Raw genomic sequence first — 20,108 nt, 5'->3', positions numbered from 1 at the left:
TGAAAATGCCCTGTGCTCCAACTCTTCAGCCCTCCCTCTCTGCCCCCAGCCCCAGCAACCGTGTTTATACTGTCTCCATAGTTCTGCCTTTTCCAGAACGCTGTATAGTTGGAGTCGTACAGTACGTAGCCTTTTCAGACTGGCTTCTCTGACTTAGTAATACGCATTTAAAGTTCACCTGTGTCCTTTCATGGCTTGATAGCTCATTTCTTTTTATCACTGAGTAATATTCCATTGTATGTCTTCCAAATTTTGTATTCCACAGTTCCAGTTTCTTGTGCTGTAAACATCTTTGCCATAAACAGGTTTACAGAATTTTTGCCACAAACATTTTCACCACATAGCTAATTGGCCTTTAGGTGATTTTCCCATAAAAGATAAAATAACAAAAAATAAAAGAGGGACATTAAAAAGGATGTAATGAAACATGACAAATGAAAAAATTAAAAAGACATTATTGTGAAATACAAAATGTTTGAATACATTTTAAATGTGTGTAGATTCATATCAATACTTTGCAAATAACATTTTATTTTGTGGGTTGTGTTTGTCTAAGCCCTAACACTCATCTTAAGTCTTTCATTCACAGTATTTTCTACTTTTGTTTGTTTGTTTGTTAATTTGTCTCCTCAGTTTGCATTGCACTGCTTCTTTTTTCCACTAAAACTTCTTCCTTAGTAAGAGAGGTATCAGTTTCTAGAAACTAGGATGCATATTTGTATCTGAGCTTTGTACTGCTGTGTGCTCTTGGCATATTGTCATATGTCCACTGGCAGACGTTCCGTTCCAAGGTTCTGTGGCAAATGTGGGTCCAAGTCTGTGCCTTTGAGACCCTCAGCCTCTTTCTCCTCTGGTGTAGTATGTTTCAAAATAAGAAACCAACTCTTGGGGCAAATCATCATCAACTGTCAGCTCAATAAAGCCATCGATAAGGTCAGTAACTCATTTCGACCAGTTGTAACCAAACCATCAACCCCAAAATTGTCAACCAGTGATTTTATCTTTTATGGAAAAATTGCTTACGGCCAATTAGTTATGCCTCAAAAATGTTTGCAAGATGCAAGATGGTGGACAGTGTGGTACTAAAGGCTGAATTTTCTTCATGTACTTCAATCAAAACAACCTAATGCAGATTGAATGCAAAAGTGGATATGAAAATGAGGCTGTCTTGGGACTTCACTGGTGGCACAGTGGTTAAGAATCCGCCTGCCAATGCAAGGTACACGGGTTCAATCCCTGGTCCAGGAAGATAACACATGCTGTGGAGCAGCTAAGCCCATGCGCCACAACTACTGAGACTGTGTGTCACAACTACTGAAGCCCGAGTGCCTAGAGTCCATGCTCTGCAGCAAGAGAAGCCACTGCACTGAGAAGCCTGTGCACCGCAATGAAGAGTAGCCCCTGCTTGCTGCAACTAGAGAAAGCCCACGCAGCAATGAAGACCCAATACAGCCAATTAATTAATTAATTAATTAATTTTAAAAAAGAAAATAAAAAAAAAAGAAAATGAGGCTGTCTATTAAACCAGACATTAAAGAAATTTGCAAAAATGTAAAAAAAAAAAAGTTTGCAGCAAACATGTTAATGGTAAAGAAGCTTATGGTATCCACAGTCTGTTTATCCATTCACCCATTGAAAGACATCCTGGTCACTTCCAAGTTTTGGCAGTTATGAATAAAGCTGCTGTAAACATCTGCATGCAGATTTTTGTGTGGACAAAAGTTTCCAGCTCATTTGCGTAAATAACCAGAAACTCAATTTCTGGATTACATGGTAAGACTGTATCTAGCTTTGTAAGAAACCGCCACTCTGTCTTCCAAAGTGGCTGTACCATTTTGCATTCCTACCAGCAATGAATGAGAGTTTCTGTGGCTCTACATCCTCTTCAGCATTTGGTGTCATCAGTGTTTTGTTTTGTTTTGTTTGCCACACCATGCAGCTTGCAGTATCCTAGTTCACTGAACAGGAATTGAACCCTGACCCCAGAGGTGAAAGCGTGGCGCCTTAACCATGGGACCGCTAGGGAATTTCCTTAGTGTTTTTGATTTTAGCCATTCTCATAGATATTTTCCTGGTATATTTTTTTAAACCTGCTCTCCAGCATTAAGAGACAGCCCCAAATTACCAAATTTCATGGTGCAAATACTCCCACCATGGCCAATTTAAGCAACCAAAGCGATGTCACTGAACGCAGAGTTGGGAGATGTGCCAGGGTTTGTGCTGACTCCAGCACCACTCCCTGTACAAATGCTCAGCACAGAGAGCACGCTGCCATTCTGGACAAATCCTGCTGTCATCTTCTTAGACTGGCGGCCACTGCTTGATTATTAATGGTTGACGTCCTGGTGCTCAGAGTGGGGAAAGCGTGTAAGCAGCTGCCTCTTGGGTAGCTTGGGTAGGCTGATTTCTTGACTTAATGACAAAGATGCTGAGGGTGGCAAGTGGGTATTCATCAATCACTAAGCCATTCTCTTCAATGCTTCGTGCTACAGCAAAGCTTCCAACCTCTAGAAACTTATCCCCCAAGTCATCTAAAATGGTTTATTCCCTCAAAACCAAATCCCTGCCTCCCTAAACCTTCTCTCTTTTCTCTTACTTTGACCCTACCTCACTAAGCATCCCAATACTTTTCTGGGGTGGCCCTTTTCCTCTCCATAGCCCGTGGGGTTTCCACGGCCTCTCGGAGGGCATCTGGTATAAATGTTAAGCTTTCTGAAATAAGAAAATCGTTTCACCCAGGATTATGCTTGTAACCTCCATGCGTATTCAGTTACATAACTGACTCCTCTCTTCTTAGAGCTTTCTTTCTTAGTCACCAATAATTGGGGTTGGTAATGATCGTTTGATGATTTAGTGTTTAGCAATTATTTGATTAAAGCTAAATTTAGGCTTTATATGTGAGATTATGCTTTGAAGTGTGACCAAATGAAACCGGGCTCCACAAGAATGAAACAGGTGCAGCCGTGAAGTCAAAGCAAGCGTGTGGGAGCAGGGCTGCTGGGTTCTGTGCCCAGTCCCATCACATGAATCCTAATCCACTTGCATGGAGGGAAACTTCAGTACAATTAGCAGACAGGATTAAGAGGAGTGATCATCCCAGAGAAGTAATTTGTCCAAAAGGAAAACAGTTCCCCACAGCCCTGGAGGCCCTGCCAGGGGCCTGATCCCTGCTGGCTTCTCTGGCCCATTGTAAGCGCCCTGCATTAAGCCCAGGTCTGACCTTGGGCAGATTGGGCAAGCCCTTGAGGTTAATTTCCTCGTCTGTTACCTGAGACTGCAGCCTTTCATGATGGACAGGTGGTCTGGCTCAGAGGCTACAGCCATGGGCTGGAAGCAGGAGACAGGGAATTTAAAACCAGTTTTGTCACCTTTGGTGCTATGTGACCTTGACTGAGAAAGCACTTAATCTGAATCCGTTTCTCTCTCCTGAATCAGGATGATTATGCTGTTGGTCTGGGAAGTAACAGGACGTCCACTGTAACCCCCCAGCCCACAAATGTCCTGTTAAATCTGGTCCAAACCCCAATTCCATGGCCTGTAGAGGTCCAAGATCCTCTCCACGGTGTCCGCGAATTCCTGGGCTCATCTCTTCGTGATTCCCCTGCCTCAGGTACCTCATTTGTACGTGTTACCTCCACTCTGCCCCACACCAACCCTGATGTCAGTCCAGCCCCACTGCCACGAAAAATGCACTTATGTACAAGCACCTTGTGAACTGGGAGAAAGTGAATACGGGGGAGGTGGCCATGGAGTGGGGTCACCTCGGGCACCTTGCCTTCACACCCCCCCACACCTGCTTAATAGGATGCACAACCCCCCATTCTGGCTGGCCCAGGTCCCCCTAAATTCCAGCTTCTGTTCCAAAGCACAGATCAAAGTATTTCCCCAACAATCCAGCATTCCCCTTCTAAGGGAGATGCTGGTGAATAAACTTCCCTCCCGTCTTGCTAGTTATGATAACTTACACCAACGTGCTTTGTCATGGGGCCCTTTACAGGCCACCTCATGCCATCCTCACGACAACCCTGAGAAGTGCGGTTTTACAGACGGGGAAGCTGAGGCTGGAAGATGTAAAGTGAGCATCCTTCACTCCGGGAGAGGGTGGCACCCGAATTCAAAGCCAGGCGGATGCCAAAGCCCCCCTTTTCCTTCCACCACCTGCTCCTTGGTCCCGGAGGCTCAGGACCCCCCAGGACTGGCCCAGCTGAACACCTGCTTCCAGGAGGATGTTGGCAAGCTGCCCCCTCTCTGCCAGGAGGGCAAAGACCCTGCTTCCACACCACCCCCTCCCCAGGGGAAGCCTGGTTCTGGGACCACCAAGGAGCAGCCACAGTCTCCCAAAGGCCTTTACGAGGAACGTCAGGAAACAAGCTTCACGGGGAACTCGGCAGAGGCTCACTCTCTGACTCCCGTCCTTCCTGTGTTTGTTCTTCCACGTCCCTCATTGGCCTCCCCACTCCCTCTGCCCTCAGCCCCTGGGGCGACTCCCACCCAGGACACCCATGTACTGACAGCCAGAGAAAAGCACGAACTGGTGGGTGACTCGGAAAGGAGGCGAAAGGCAGGGAGAGATGAGCAGTAGGGCAAACACAGGAGGAAGGCGTCTGAGCAAGGCTGCGGGACCCCGGAGGACAAGACACAGTGGAGGTCATGGCAGAGGACGCAGAGCCCACAAGTGCACGACGCACCTAAACCCTCTGGAAAGACCCAAGAGCCATCCTCAGGAGCGAGGGTGATGAGCCGTGGGAACACACCTTAGCAAAACACCCCTCGAAGATTCGCAGGGCTCTGAAATGCAGCTTGTGTCTTATAGGACCCCACTGTCTAACCAAGTTTGGCTTGGGCTGGGGACAGAGGCAGTGTGACTCCCGAGTGCTCCCCAGCAGCTGACAGGGCAGGATGTAGCAGAGAATGTGCTGGGTGGTCTGGGAAATCAGCGTCGAATTAAGGATTGGCTACAGATAATATACAAAATAAAGAGCAGCAGAAAGTCACAGCTGACCACGCGAGCTCAGACAAGGGGACTCCAGGGCTGGGGGGGCGGGGGGGAGACACGGTACAAAAGTGCCATTTATTTTTAGATCAAGTAAATGGAAGATGAAGCTGTTGCAACACCTTATGTTTCTACAGCACTTTACAGCTTACCCAGTGCTTTCATGTACGTCATTTCCGTCAGAGAACCAAATCGCCCAGGTTCTGGGGTTAAACTGCCCAGTGTGAAAGGCAGCCTCACGACATGCTCCTCCATGACTTAATGAAGACAGTTTTCTTCCCCGCATGTCAGGTTTCCCGTTTGTGTGATGGAGATGCTAATCATGCTCTCCTCACAGGGTCGGTATGGAGACTAAGTGAGATACCCACGCACTCATTCATTCATTCATTCATTCATCAAACAGTTTTGAGCAGCTCGTATATGCCAAGCTATGTTCTAAACACGGAAAAAATTGTGCCGAAAGCTTCCCCTTCGTGAAACGTTCTCTCTAGTGGGAGGGACAGAACATTGATGCCGAGTGGACTATACTGTGTGTTAGGAGGCGAGGCAGGCTATGAACTAAATTGAGCTGGTAGGTGGGACCCCAGCGCCTGGCACCGCAAGAGCACGGGGCAAACGCCAGCCGTTATTACCCCCGCTTGCCAGCAACCCTGCACGGTGCACAGGCTTATAACTCACATTTTACAGGTGTACCACTGAGGCTTAGAGAGGCTGAGGACCTGTCCAGGGCCACACAGCCAGCACAGGCCAAGCCGGGACTTGGATCTCCTTCTGACTCACACTCCAGTGCTCTCTACCCCTCTTCTGAGGCTCTGCACAGAAAGGAGGGGAGTGAATCCTGGAGGGGACTCACTCCAGAGAAGCTGCTGTCACCACAGCTCCAACACCTCCCTCCCCGCCCTGCCTGTGGAGCAGGACACGTGGGGCGGCCTGGCCCTGAGCGTCTGCTGGGAGGCCAGGTCCTAGAGCCTCCTGGCCAAGGTTCCCACGGTGTGGAGGCTTCAGGGAGCCAGGGAGAACCGCCAGCTTGTTTTATAGACTTTCCACCAGGCCGACTCCTCCAGGCCTACGGTTAGGAGACAATGAACAGAAGGCAGTGAAGAGGCAGCCTGGACAGCCCCCGAGGCCGCGCCTTCCCGGACCCCTGGGGCCTGCTGGAGTCATGGCTGGGCCCAGATGCCAGCCCTGCCAGCAGCCTGTCTGCAAACAGGCTCTGTGCACACAGCTCAGAAGGGGCCCCTCTGGGCCAGAGCTCCGGACTCCAAAGCGGGAGGAGGTGGGCAGCCTTGACCCCAGGCCTCAGCCATGCAGGGCCTCTTTTGGAGGCTGGCAGCCCTGCCTCTCTCAGCCAGACAGTCTGGCTCCCACTCACAGGCCAGGCCCCTGCCCCCGGAATTTACCCAACACTCTGGGAGTGAGCACCCAGCTGCCTTGGTACCAGGCACCACTGACACCCGCCAGGGACCCGCCCCCTTGCTCCTGCTGGTCCCTCTAGGGGTCCTGATTTTTCAGGTCTTGCTCCTTCCAGACACCTCTCCCGTTCGTTCAGGTGTCAGCCTTGTCACTGACCTCGAAGGCTTGTGACATCTTGATAACTTTCCAGTGCTGCCTGTCTTCTTGGGAATAACACCGCCCCTGCTGATGTACCCCCAAACCCCACAGCAGAGCACCCTCACGTAACTGCCGGGGAGGCCACCTGCCTGACATCACGCTCCGCCGGACCACGCAGGAGCTCCCCCGCAACGGTGGGGCCTGCACGCTGTCCTCACACCATTGTCCCCACCCCCCAACAGAACCAGTTCCGGGTCCTGACCTGCGCTGGCCCACCGCCCCGCCCTGGCCCCTGCAGACGTGTTAGGGTCTGGGCTTCTCAGCTCTAGCAGAGCAGGATGAAGGTGGAGTGACATATTCTGTTTTGTAAATACCTTTTTTAGCTTTTATTGTAAAAATTCCAACCATAAAATGCATACAAAGTAAAAAATAGTAGCTCCTAAATGGGGGGGGGGGTGTCAAAAGGTACAAATTTCCAGTTATAAAATAAGTCCCGGGGACATAATGTACAGCTTGGTGACTGTAGTTAATAGCACTGTGTTGCGTGTTTGAGAGCTGCTAAGAGAGTAGCTCTTAAAAGTTCTCATCACAAGAAAAAAAAATCTGTAGCTATGTATGGTGATGGGTGTTAACTAGACTTATTGTGGTGATCATGTCACACTACACTCAATATTTGAATCATTATATTGTACACCTGAAACTAATATAATATTATATGTCAATTAAAAAATTAATAGTTCCCTCACACTCCTCCTCCTTAATCTCAGTTCCCAGAAGTGTCCACTCTTAACAGTTTGGTATGAATCCTTTCCCTCTTTTACACACATACACACAAAGACACATACACACACATCACATAGAATTCTTTCACACAAACAGGAATATTTTATACAAACTGTTCCGCACTTTGCTTTTTTGAATGTTGCAAGGACATTTTCCTCTGTAGGACATTTAAAGCTAACCTGTTGCTCTAGAAGCTGCTACAGCATTCATCACGGAGGTGTCCCATAATACATTTAATCATTCCCCTATTGATGTACACTTACGTTGTTTCCAATTATTCGCCTCTACCAACAAAACCGCAATAAAATCTTTGTGCACTCATCTTTTTGTACTTCTGTGGTTTCTGCAGGTTCATTTCCAGGAACTCTTTAGATCCCATTTTCTTTTGCATTCTTTGATGATACGTGCAGTTGGCATATTTTCATCTGTTAGTGGGCACTTTACATAGCAAAACATTTCTTCTACTTTCCCCATTTCTCTGTTCCAGCAAGTGAGCATCTGCAGTGGGCAACAGAGAAGAATTCAGAGGAAAGACAGGGAAATCAGGCAACAGGCTGAAGAAGGGCCAGCAGAGTAGGATTCACACCAGTGGAGGTGCAGGAGGCCAGCTCATGATTAGATGGCGGACAGAAGGGAGGCTGTCTGAACAGACACATCCTCTCCCGTTCCAGCGCCTGTGTTACCTTTACTCTCAGTGAGCCGAGGTGGGTTTGGAAAGAGACACCAATTCAAACTCAGAGACAAGTTCAAAACCAGCCAGGCTGAGATGGGGAGAAATCACATGCCTCAGTAAGAAAGGAATTAGCCACCTCAGCACTACAGCAGAAGCCCCTCACCCCCCGGGCGTCAGGCTGCTACCCTAGAGTTTCACGAATGAGTGGTAGGCAGTGGTGTGCTGGTAAATGTTTAATAACCAACTCTCTAGGAAAAGTAGAAGCCCTGAATTATAGCAGCATCTGCTTGATTTCCATGCTGTAAATACCACCCCCCGGCCATTGTCACTGATGGTGGAGCTGGGAAGAGAGGCACACGCCTCGCTCCTGGCTCTCTCAAGCTGTCTCCAGCCCAGCCTTGGAGGACCTCGGGGCAGGGAAGTGGATGGGACACCACGGAGAGGAGGAATTGGCACCTAGTACAACCTGCACGCTTCTGTCCTTCTTCACTGTATGAACAAGGTCACACACCCATGGGTGATGAGGCATTTAAGTAACAGAAGTAAGAAGCGGGGGGGTGGGGTTCTCACTGAGAACGTCCTCTGTTGTCTGAAAGTCCTTTTTAAAGAGAGTAGTTGATTTCTTTTACTGTATTTCCTAACCCCCAAGTCTAAATCTGAGCCAGAAGGAGCCCTAAGAGTTGAAGTGATGGAGACTTCCACCTCCTACAGCGGCCTTATTCCAGACCTCCCCCTTCTCTGACAGTCTCAGCATAGGAGTCTTTCTAGTAGAAAAGCCTAACCACGTCACTCCTCTTAAAATGCTTCCATCTCACCCTGTCTATTTAACGTGGTGATAAAGTCACTCATGGTCTGTCACCTGCCCACAACCATAGCCTAACTTCTCTCTTTTGACCTAAGTTCTAGTCCTAATGAATGTCTTCCAGCTGCTCAAACTAACCATTGTCTGTCTCAGCTCCCTACCTTCCCACAGGCTCTTCTTTCTACCAGGAATTCTCTTCTGCCTCCCTCCTCAATTGCCGTAACCCCCTCACTAGGTCTTCCAGTTAACTCACTTGCTTGACCTCTAGCTTAGATGCATCAGCCTAAGTTCCCAGGTCCCCTGTTTCCTCCACTGTAGACTCAACATGCATTGCTGCTATGACTCCCCACCAAACTATAAACTCCTCGGAGGCAGGGACCTTGTCTGTCTTGTCATTGCTGTGTTCTACTTCTTAGAATGGGGTTCAGCACATATAAGCACTGAGTGAATAGTTGTCAAGTGACCCCCCCCAACTTCTATTTGACAATGCAGTCATCAAATATCTGTAAGCACCTCAACATGCTAAGATCTGGAGGAGGCCCAGGGATTCAGAAGTCGGTGGGCACCGTATGCAGGGGCTGCAGCCAATCCTGCCTTCTCGCTGTAACACACTGAGCAAAAACAAGAGCCATGAGGCCAATGCATCTGCCACTCTGATGGGGAGAAACCAGGTGAGAAGTGGGACGCGAGAGGAAAACTGTGGACTCCAGCTATAAATTATACAAATGCTTGGCATTAAAAAATTATTTTAACACATCAAATATTAAGTCATTCGTATGCTCCGTAATTACTTTATCTGTCATCAGCACACTGAAGCTATTTGAAGCAGTGACAGATGGAAAGGAGTCCATGCCAATTTTTCCTGCAGGTGTGCATCTGGGCAGGAGGGGAGGGTTCTGTACGTGCAGGAAGGGAGGGGACAGGGCAGGGCGACCGAGGTTATGAAACTGGGACGGATGTGAGAGGCTTGGCAACAAATAAAAATTACCAACTTGCATCCTGGAGAGCTGCAGGCCATTGCGCTCCCTGGGAACTCAGGGTGATCATAAGCTGGGCAGCTCAAGGGAGGTGAAACGGGATGCTGTCCACATTACAGAAGGGGAAAATCAAGGCCTGGCAGAACCCAGGGGGTTGGTAAGGCAGAGCTAGTGATCAGAGCCAGGAGTTCTGGCTCCTCCCACTTTGTTTTGAAACCTAATTGGTTCTCTGAGGGCAGCAACCTGGAGAAAGTCAGGTAAATGAGAACAGTGGGGAGAAGGGGGTACAGGATTGTCTAGAGACTAGGGCTCCTCAGAGGCCAGCAGGTGAGGGATGGAGGATTAGGTGAGGGAAGGAGGGATGGACAGAGGACCAGACTCAAAATGTCTGACCCAGGCCAAAGGGTTTTCTAGAAAACTCTCTAGCACAGGATGTGCAATCCACTCTGGAAGAGATGGAATTGCACTTCTCATCAGACACAGCCCAATGCAGAACTTCCTAGGTCCAATGAGGTTCTCCTTCCAGATGGCATCACTCATTTACCACATCCACTCATCCCTACCTCCTCCCCCAAAGTGCCAGAGCCTGGGGTCTGCTTCAGACGCAGCATCCGTAGACGCCTCTGACAAGGCCCCCCATTGTAGGAGGGCATGGGTGACGCCCACCACCTCCTGCTACCTCGTTATGACTCCACGCTCAGCTCCTCCACCCCCATCTCCCTCTTCCACTGGCTGTGTTTGTCCAGTCACATTGATTCCAGATCACACCACCTTAACTCTCTTAATTAACTTTGCTTTCAGAGCTCACTTCTCCCTCCTTCCCTCCAATCCCTCTCTCATAAATATGGACACAAGAAGACTGTTATGTTTCTCAAAGGAGAAACATCTTTATTGGAAAAGAAGGATGGGTTGAGATTCCTGCTTCATTCATTCCTTCACTTGTTCATTCCTACAAGAAATAGAAACTCATTTCCTACTGCAGGCAAAGCACTCTGCTAGGATGGAATTATCAAGCTTATATAAGGCCCAGTCCAGCCCCTGGCCCCGAGGAGGACACCACAAAACAAGCGGAGCAGGCACGAGAGCAACTAAATACCACTCAGACAGGTTCTGGGATGTAGGGGGCCATGAGATGAGGATGGAAGGGTTCTGGGATGCAGGGGGCTGTGGGATGAGGATGGAGGGGTTCTGGGAGGTAGGGGGCTGTAGGATGAGGATGGAAGCGTTTGGGGATATAGGGGGTTGTGGGAAGAGGATGGAGGGGTCCTGGGATGTAGGGGCTGTGGGATAATGGAGGCATTCTTGGATGCAGGGTGTTGTGGGAAGATGCTGGGGGATGCATCGGGCCTGGCCTGAGTTGGGAAGCCTTCACGGATGCAGGAAATTTTGAGCAAGTTCACAGGGAGTCAAGCAGAGGATGGGTTTGGGAACCTGACAGTCCTGGAAGCAAACACAATGCATGGAAGAGTGGAGGCTGAACCATCATCATGTGTTCCAAAATTCCCCTCTAAGACTGAATAACAATGGGAGAATGGCAGGAGCTGAGTCAGGGATGGGGAGGGGCAGGGGCAAGGTCACTGACAGTGCTGAGCTTCAAGATGAATACTTACAGGTTTGTTACGGAGGCAACAGATTCCAGTGGGGATCTTTAAGGAGAGGAAGAACACACTCGGACTGTGATCCGGAAAAAATCCCCCTGGGAAGGCTGGTCTGTGTGTATAGGTGGGACAGAGGCATTAGGAGACTCCTACAACAATCTGGGTGGAGAGGGCTGTGTACTGGAATCTATTCCATATTCAAGATCAACAACGCATCACACGGCTTCTTCGTCCATCACTATTGTGAATCCAATGGTCTTAAACTTTGTGAATTTCAAGAAGGAGTTGAGAATAAGATTGGAATAAAAATGCAAAAATTCCAGGGAAAAAATGCAGTCACTGCAAGATAGACTCAAAGCAACTTTGGGAAAGTACTTAAGAAGCTGGGGGAAAACAACCCTCCCATCCCACGAAGAGCTTGGAGCTGAATTTCCAAAGAACGCTCTAGGCTCCTCAAGTATCTGAGATTCAAGGAGCCTCTGGTGGAGGGGCCTCCAGTCTGAAGGTCATCTACTACGTTCCCTTAAAGCCACTCCTCCATGGGACCCCAGCCCATGGGGTGTGGTTCCCTGGCTGGCTCTCTGTGGTCAAGAACAGAACTGAGCTTCCTAAGTCAGCAGCTCCGACAAGATCTCTGCCCCAGGAGGTCTGGTTCCTTGGCAGGCACTGGCCCCCTCGGCACGCCTGATGTCGAGAGAGAATGCTGTGTCCTCCTGAACGGACTAGGCTGAATTGGGAGACCAAGCCCTTGTCAGTCAAGTGCCAACAGGGCAGTTCTGAACCTGCCGGCTAGGTTAGTCATCACCCTTATAAAATAAAACACCCCAATAATTAATACAGGACAAATTAATTAAAGGAAGTGGGAGCACTGCAGGGCCCATTATGGGCTGGACATAATTACTAGCAAACACACAAGAGATTTAGTAAGTGCCCCTGGTTCCGCTTCACTGCGGGTGAGCTAAACCCTGAAAACCCTGCATCTAAAGGTCAGAAGGAAACAGCGCAGCCCACATGGCTGAAACGTACGAGGTGGCAGCCCAGCCTCAGCCCTTTGCCTGATCATTTTACCCATTCAAGAATTTTTAAAGCACCTCTCTCCTTCCATTACTTACCATTCCAGCCCTCGGGTAGAAGAACCACAGGCTTCTCCCTGCATTTTGATGGGGAAAGCAGAAATAAGGGACCTCAGTCCTGTAATAACCGGGCCACGCTTCAGGTAATGCCTCACCCACCTTCCAAGCAGCACTTCCTTGCTCTTCCACCCACTTCATCTGGACTAAATTTGAAGGGCTCTTGGATAAAAGTTTATAGATGATTGGAAACGGGGACTATAGCTAACTTGTGCTTAATTGGCTCTATTTTTTCTCTTTCCCCAGCTCACTCACTTGCTCACATACTACATAAATTACTTACGTACCCACTGACCTTGCTCCCTCTCTCCCTAGGTAACAACACACAGAGCTGAACTTCCTCACTCAGTGACCACGCAGTATGTCTGCCGGGATGTCAGGTTCATGACCAGCACTGAGAAGGTGGCGGCACTGGCCCCCTCGCCACTCCTGACGTCAGGAGAGAACCCTGCGCCCTCTGGAATGGATTGTATTCAGTGTTTATCACCTGTTATCTCCCACTACAGAGAAAGGCCCGCAGGGGAGCTACAGTTTATGGACAGATGTGGTCCATGAACCTAAAACGGTTCCTGGCACATAGTAGACACTCAGTAAATATTTTGTTGATAACACAGTGAAGAAGATTGTGGTAAGAACTTTTCAGGACTATATTGTACAAGCTCTATAGGATTCTAAGGGTGAGATAGCACCTGATCACAGCAGTGCTTGTTCCCCGGCCCCGGCATCACTATCTACCTATTGCAGTGGGAGCTGTGGGAAGAAGGAGAGGATGGGGAGACCAGAGCAGCCTTCGTGCAATCCTAACCTGTGCAGTTGCTTGCAGACGTTGTGAACGTGCCAGAGCCTGTGAGGAGCTGGGACTTACAGGACGAGCACTCACACCTCCCTTGAGGGTCCTGGGACCACAACTCCAGCAAACTCAACTTCACTCTGGCCTGGCCCTGGGAGTTCCTAGCACCACTGGCTAATCCTGCACTGAAGAAATGCAGTGAGCAGCATGTTCAGCGCCTGATGGAAAACGCTTCGTTAGAATCCCAACCGCTGGCCCTTGGACACAGCACAGCTCCTGGTCCCCACCCCTCCGAGTGCCCCTCAGCCCTCTGAGTCAGCCTCTCCCACTGGGAGAGGAGCGAGCTCTTCCCCTCCCAAGTCAAAACTCCAGGGCACACATGCTCTGCCACTACCTCTGTGGAAAGAGCGGGGCTGCAACATTGACAGGTCACAGAAGAAAAGGAGTTTCTTAAACGGACTTGAGAGCCGTGCACAACTATTCTCTGGTCCCAGACACCGTTGCATTAATCCAGTTTCATCTCTTTCTTGAATGATGCTGAAAGTGCAAGAATATTTTACTGGTGAAGCAAACAGGGCCCCTTAGGAAGAGTGGCAGGTCTCTACAGTTACCTGTCTACACCAAGGCAGCCATTTGATTTGAGGGGAGGAGATCCCCCTGGAAGCAAGTATATCTGCACGTTATCTGTATTGCTTCAGGGGAATAGAATATTATTAATTGTGCTTGTTTGTCTATGAACCTGTAAATTTGAAAAAAATCCCCCTAAGTTCTTCTGCTAAAACCCAGTGGGACTACCTCCTAATATATCTCACTTCCCTCTACTTCCCTCCATTCCACCCCCAACCACATCACCTCTCATCTGGGTGGCTACAACCACCTGGGCTGGCGTCCCTGAAACCGTGCCCCCTTCCCGTCAGTTCACCCCTCCAACTGGAAAGATCTCCCCTGAATCCCTTGCCTAAAGGGATTCCAATGGTGTCCACTGTCCTTCAGGGTTAAGTTCAGTCTCCTTAAATGACCTGACCCCTCCCAGCCATTCCAGCCTCGTCTCTTACCCCCTTCTCCATCTCTTACTCAACGAAAGAGTCGTATCAACTCCAACCCTTCCAGGTTGTCTGGAACACTGTGTCCTTCATGGCAACACCTCCCAGCGCTCATCTTCCTCCCTCCCTCCCCACTGCTTTCTAGCCCCTCTCACCTGCTACCTCTGCACCTCCCTCTAGTCTGCTGCCTGCAGGGGATCCTCTGATCCCCACCAGTTACTGCTCCTGCTGTGTATCATCATCTGTCTGAACTTAGCCCGCCTTAACCCTCATTAACACTTTGCAATGGCAGGCTTCCCACGTGACTGACAGCCAGCCCTGGTCTGGCTCGTTTGCTCCCTGCTGCTTTAGCAACGCCCAGCATGGTCCTGCATCAGTGACTGTGCTCATTTCAGAACAGCTACGGATCTCCACCTCTCCACTACCTCCCCCAAACTCCTGCCCAACGTTAGCTTTTAGCTCCAGGTTCATTTCACACCTGGGATCCTCCACTTATTCAGTCACTTGAGACCGGTTTACCTGTTCCACTTCCCTGCGATGTAACTGCGGTTGTCACTTTTCCTTACTCCATCCCTTACTCAGCTTCATATTCCTCCCCCAGTCAGGAAATCCCGTTCCACCAAGGACCTCTGAAATTACCAGAAACTTTGAGAAATGCTGAAGAACTGGCTACTTAACTTTTCAAAGCTGTAGGGAGGGCTGGTGCACCCCCTAGAGGTGACAGTGAGTACTTTTGTAAAGTCACCTGGGCTTCTTCCCTCTGGACCCCTGTCAGCAATTCCAGAATCGCTAAGTGTAAATCTGGAAGGACTGATAGGCGTCCTCTAGCCCAGCTGTCTACATTTACAGATGAAAAACTTGACCCGTAAGATCCTGAAGAGGAAAGACGCTGAAAATATTGGTCTGAGGTCCCTCCTTGTGCCTCCCAGCCCCCCCGGGCATTTTAAACCCATCCACTATAAATTCAAAGAATCAGCTGAGACAAACACCTGGGATGGACACATGTCTGCTTTCCTTTGCTCTCTAATGGGGTGAAGAACTGTCATGATCCTTAATAATATTTTGTTTTACAGCCAAGGACACAGAGTCTAAAGTACCAAGCAAGAGCTCATACAACTCAATATCAAAAAACAAACAACCAAATCAAAAAATGGTCAGAAGACCTGAATAAACATTTATCCAAAGAAGACATACGGATGGCCAACAGGCACATGAAAAGATGCTCAACCTTGCTAATCATTAGAGAAATGCAAATCAGAACTATAATGAGCTATCACCTCACACCAGTCAGAATGGCCATCATCAAAAAGTCTACAAATAACAATTGCTGGAGAGGGTGTGAAGAAAAAGCAACCCTCCTACACCATTGGTGGGAATGTAAATTGGTACAGCCACTATGGAGAACAGTATGGAGGTTCCTTGAAAAACTAAAAATAGAGTTACCATATGATCCTGCAATCCCACTCCTGGGCATATAACTGGAAAAGACAAAAACTCTAATTTGGAAAGATACATGCAACCCAATGTTCATAGCAGTGCTATTTACAATAAGCTAAGACATGGAAACAACCTAAATATCCATCAACAGATGAATGGATAAAGAAGACGTGGTATGTATACATACACACACACGCACACACACACATACACACACACTTGCCCACACACAATGGAATATTACTCAGGCTTAAAAAAGAAAAAAAATAATCCCACTTGCAACAACACAGATGGACCTAGATATGATCATACTAAGTGAAGTAAGTCAGACAAAGAAAGGCAAATATTATATATCACTTATATGTGGAATCTAAAAAATAATACAAATGAATCTATTTACAAAACAGAAATATACTCACAGAGAGAGAAAACAAACTTATGGGAGAAAGAGGGGGAGGGATAAAGGAGGATAGGATTAATAGATACACATTATTACCATATAACACAGGGAACAATAGTCAATATCTTGTAATAACCTATAATGGAAAATAATCTGAAAAAACATATTTATGTAGCTGAATCACTTTGAAACTAACACAATATTGTAAATCAACTACACTTCAATTAAAAAAAAAAGAATGTCCTCGATGAAACAGTAAAAAATAGGAATTTTTTAAAAAGGTTTTTTATTGGCTGAGTTGGGTCTTCATTGTTGTGCACAGGCTTTCTCTAGTTGCGGTGAGTGGGAGCTACTCTTTGTTGCGGTGTGAGGGCTTCTCCTTGCAGTGGCTTCTCTTGTTGTGTAACACAGACTCTAGGCACGCAGGCTTCAGTAGTTGTACCTCACAGGCTCAGTTGCTCAGTGGCATGTGGGATCTTCCCAGACCAGGAAAAGAACCTATGTCCCCTGTATTGGCAGGCGGATTCTTAACCACCGTGCCACCAGGGAAGTCCCTAATAATAGGAATTTTATGAAGTCTCAGTCGTTGAGGGCACACCTTTTTAACTTGGTACATGTTGAGCGCTCTTGTTCTACACTGAAGCATAACTAACCGTGGGTCATTTGAATTGCTGGCTGCACTAGCTGCTTTTTTTATGTACACTACTGTTACTTGAAAGAGTGACTGACAAACTGTGCTTATTCAGACGTGGATATTCAGAGACATCTTCTCAAAAATAAATAAAATGAAACTGTCATTTCAATGAAAGCAGTTGATACCATTTGTCGCCAATGATAAAACTTGACTTTTCAAGCAAAAATACAATTTTGGAAAACTTGTATCTGCCACTGTAAAGTAGACTGCTTCCCAACCCTGGAAGACTTTTCCAGTGAAGTCAGTGGTGTCATTAACAAATGTGACGGTTTTTATCCTGAATAACGAACTTGTCAATATTCGGAAGATCTGCATAACTCAGTGAGTCACTATTTTCCAAATGACCAGTGCATGATGTCACTAAATCACGCAAGGGTGAGGATCCACTCAAGTGCATGACTGACCAGGGGATTTTAATCTAACGGAGTATGACATTCACCCACATGGTTTCAGATTCCACACTGCAACTAACCTTTAAGAAACAACTACTTGTCAATTGTTTGCGCAGAAAAATATCCCTGATTATCTATTAAATACTTCTTTTCTTCTCAACTACATATCTGTGTGAAGCCAGGTTTTCTCAATATATTTCCGTGGAAACAACACAACACATTTTCTTCAGAAGCAAACATGAGAATTCAACTGTCTTCTTTTAAAACAAACATTAGAAAGGGTTGTAGGCATGTAAAACAATGCCACTCTTCTCATTAAAATTTCTTTGCTTTGGAAAATATTTTTAATAAAAATTGTGTTATTTATGTTAATATTTGATGGGTTTATTGATGTTAATTTTAGTTAACACTTTTTAAAACTTGTCAGTTTGCATTTTTGAGAACAAAAATATTCTTTCTCATGCTTATCTTCACAATAGCTGTAAATAAATCAAGCTATATCACTCCCCTACTTAAAAATCCTTCAATTAATTCCATTGCAATTAGATTTTATTCTGCAGCCAACAATGCACTAAACAAGGCCCAGGGCCAGCGTCTGTCATCATCCAGGGCTCCCAGCCTGAGCTCCAGCACAGCCCCCTCTCCCCATTCCAGACCACATCAAGCTGCTCTCACTTCAGGCCTTTGAACTTACTTACCCAGACCCTTGCATGGTGCCCCGGTCACCGTGCAGGCCACCACCAGTATCTCAGAACCTTCCACTAAACCCCAGCCAAAACAGCATCTATGTGTGGCACTTGTACTCCTTGAAATCATCTCACTTATCTGTGTTTTTATGTCTGTGTTTATTGTCTGTCTTCCTGCACCAGAATAAATACTCCATGAGGGCAGTGACCTCGTCTGCCTTTTTTATCCCTATAGCGCTAATACGTGGAACAATTCCAGGCAAGTCATAGGATTGAAATAAATGCTTTGAATTAATAAGCCTTTCCTGTGCTACAGAGACCATGGAAAGGGAGGAAGAATGAAGGAGAATGAGTGAGAGGCCTCTGGACAGCACATCAGTCAAGAATCAAAAGTTAGTTGACAACAGTGGTAGAAGTGTTACCCAGCTCAGGTCTGGCTGCTCATTGCTCAAGAATCCCATACTGAGAGATGAGTGCTGAGTAAAAGGAAAGACAGCTTTATTGAGGAAGCCAGCAATCCTGGGGAGAAGGTGGACTCATGTCCCAAAGAACAAATTCCCCACTGCTGATCAGGGGCACAAGTTTTCAATGGGGAGTTTCAGGGGTGCACAGGCGGAGGGAGAGGGCTATGTGCAGAAACAGCACAGTCAGCTCTGACAGTCATCTTGAAATTGGTCTTGCGGTGGTCCGATCGGCATCATCTTGATTGTTTTAAGTACCTTTAATCTTCAGTTCCAGGCTCGCTTTGTCCCCATGTCTTTGAGGCCAGTTCTTGGAATTGTGGCAGCTTATATCATGGCTGCAGTCTGATCATCATGTAGTTAACTTCTTCCACCTGGTGGAGGTTTCAGTATCTACAAAACAGCTCCAAGGATGTGGCTCAGAATATTACCTGGAGCCCTTGAGGAGGAACTAAAGGTCCTTGACTTTGTTTAATGGCTAAACTATTATCATTTTGTCTTGCTTGACTATTTTCCTTTGTTTCTGCATTTTCTCACTTCTCTGATTAAATTTATTCTTTGACCAAAGTTTTTTTACAGACAAGAGGCAGGTGGAGGACATGGGGCCCCTATAGGGTCCTGCTCTGTGACAGAAGGGCCTCATACATTGCTCAGCCTCTGTAAACATCTTAAAAGGGGAACTCAAGAAATTGCTTCACTATGACACACACCATCTCTTTCTCATGCATAAGCTTACATGCCCCTCCGTTTCACATCCATGCACTTATACGCTCACAAACACAAACATGTACCCACATTTGTAAACATTCTTCCTTTTAAAATTCTCCCCTCATCCTTTCTTGAAATGTTGTCATTCCTATCCTTTCTGCTCCTTCTTTTTAAATTCCTTGGGGGTTCCAGGTGTCATGTTCACGACAGAAGGAACTCTCACAGTCTCAGGCTCTCTTCTCTTCTTTGAACATTCCAGTGTCTGAAAAAAAGAGGTCTTCCTTTCAAACAGCAATCATAATTGGCTTCATTTTAAAGCATTTTACATACCAGCACAACTTGGCCCTGAATATCTTGCAAAGTTTACAAGAGATACAAAACTAAAGTAGAAATGACGGAAACGCCAACCAGCATTTCCTTAGGGTCCACTGTCCTTGCACCGGAGAGGCCTCCACGATAAATCTCTGAGGCAAGTGATCACTGATTGTAGCTGTGGCTGGATTTAGGAAGTCACCAAAAAGCAAGGGCACTTGTCCAAAATAAATTGCAGCTCTTTACCCAAAACCTTTAACGTGATGTGATTCTGTTCTGCATGTAAGAGTAAATGAGGGGTCAGGAAGGTGACATAAATGAAGCTCCCTGGGCCAGGACAGGGCCTCAAGCTCATATTGTGACCTGGGGACCATGCTGGGGCAGCAGACTGCTCCACGGTGGAATACAGGCCCTGCATGGCCAGACCTGCCACATTTTTAGGAGAAGCTAGATAACCTGATTTGCATGCGAAATTCACCAATTTTTCAATGGCAGCTCATATTCTCTTTTTTAACTTAATTTTATTGAAGTATAGTTGAATTACAATGTTAATTACTGCTGAATAACAAAGTGACTCAGTTACACATATATTATATATACATTCTTTTTCATATTCTTTTCTACTATGGTTTATCACCGGATATTGAATGTAGTTCCCTGTGCTATAGGCAGCTCATA

This window comes from Hippopotamus amphibius, chromosome 9 (assembly GCF_030028045.1).
Source record: "Hippopotamus amphibius kiboko isolate mHipAmp2 chromosome 9, mHipAmp2.hap2, whole genome shotgun sequence".
Lineage (NCBI taxonomy): Eukaryota > Metazoa > Chordata > Mammalia > Artiodactyla > Hippopotamidae > Hippopotamus > Hippopotamus amphibius.
Note: the sequence above shows the minus strand (reverse complement) of the source record.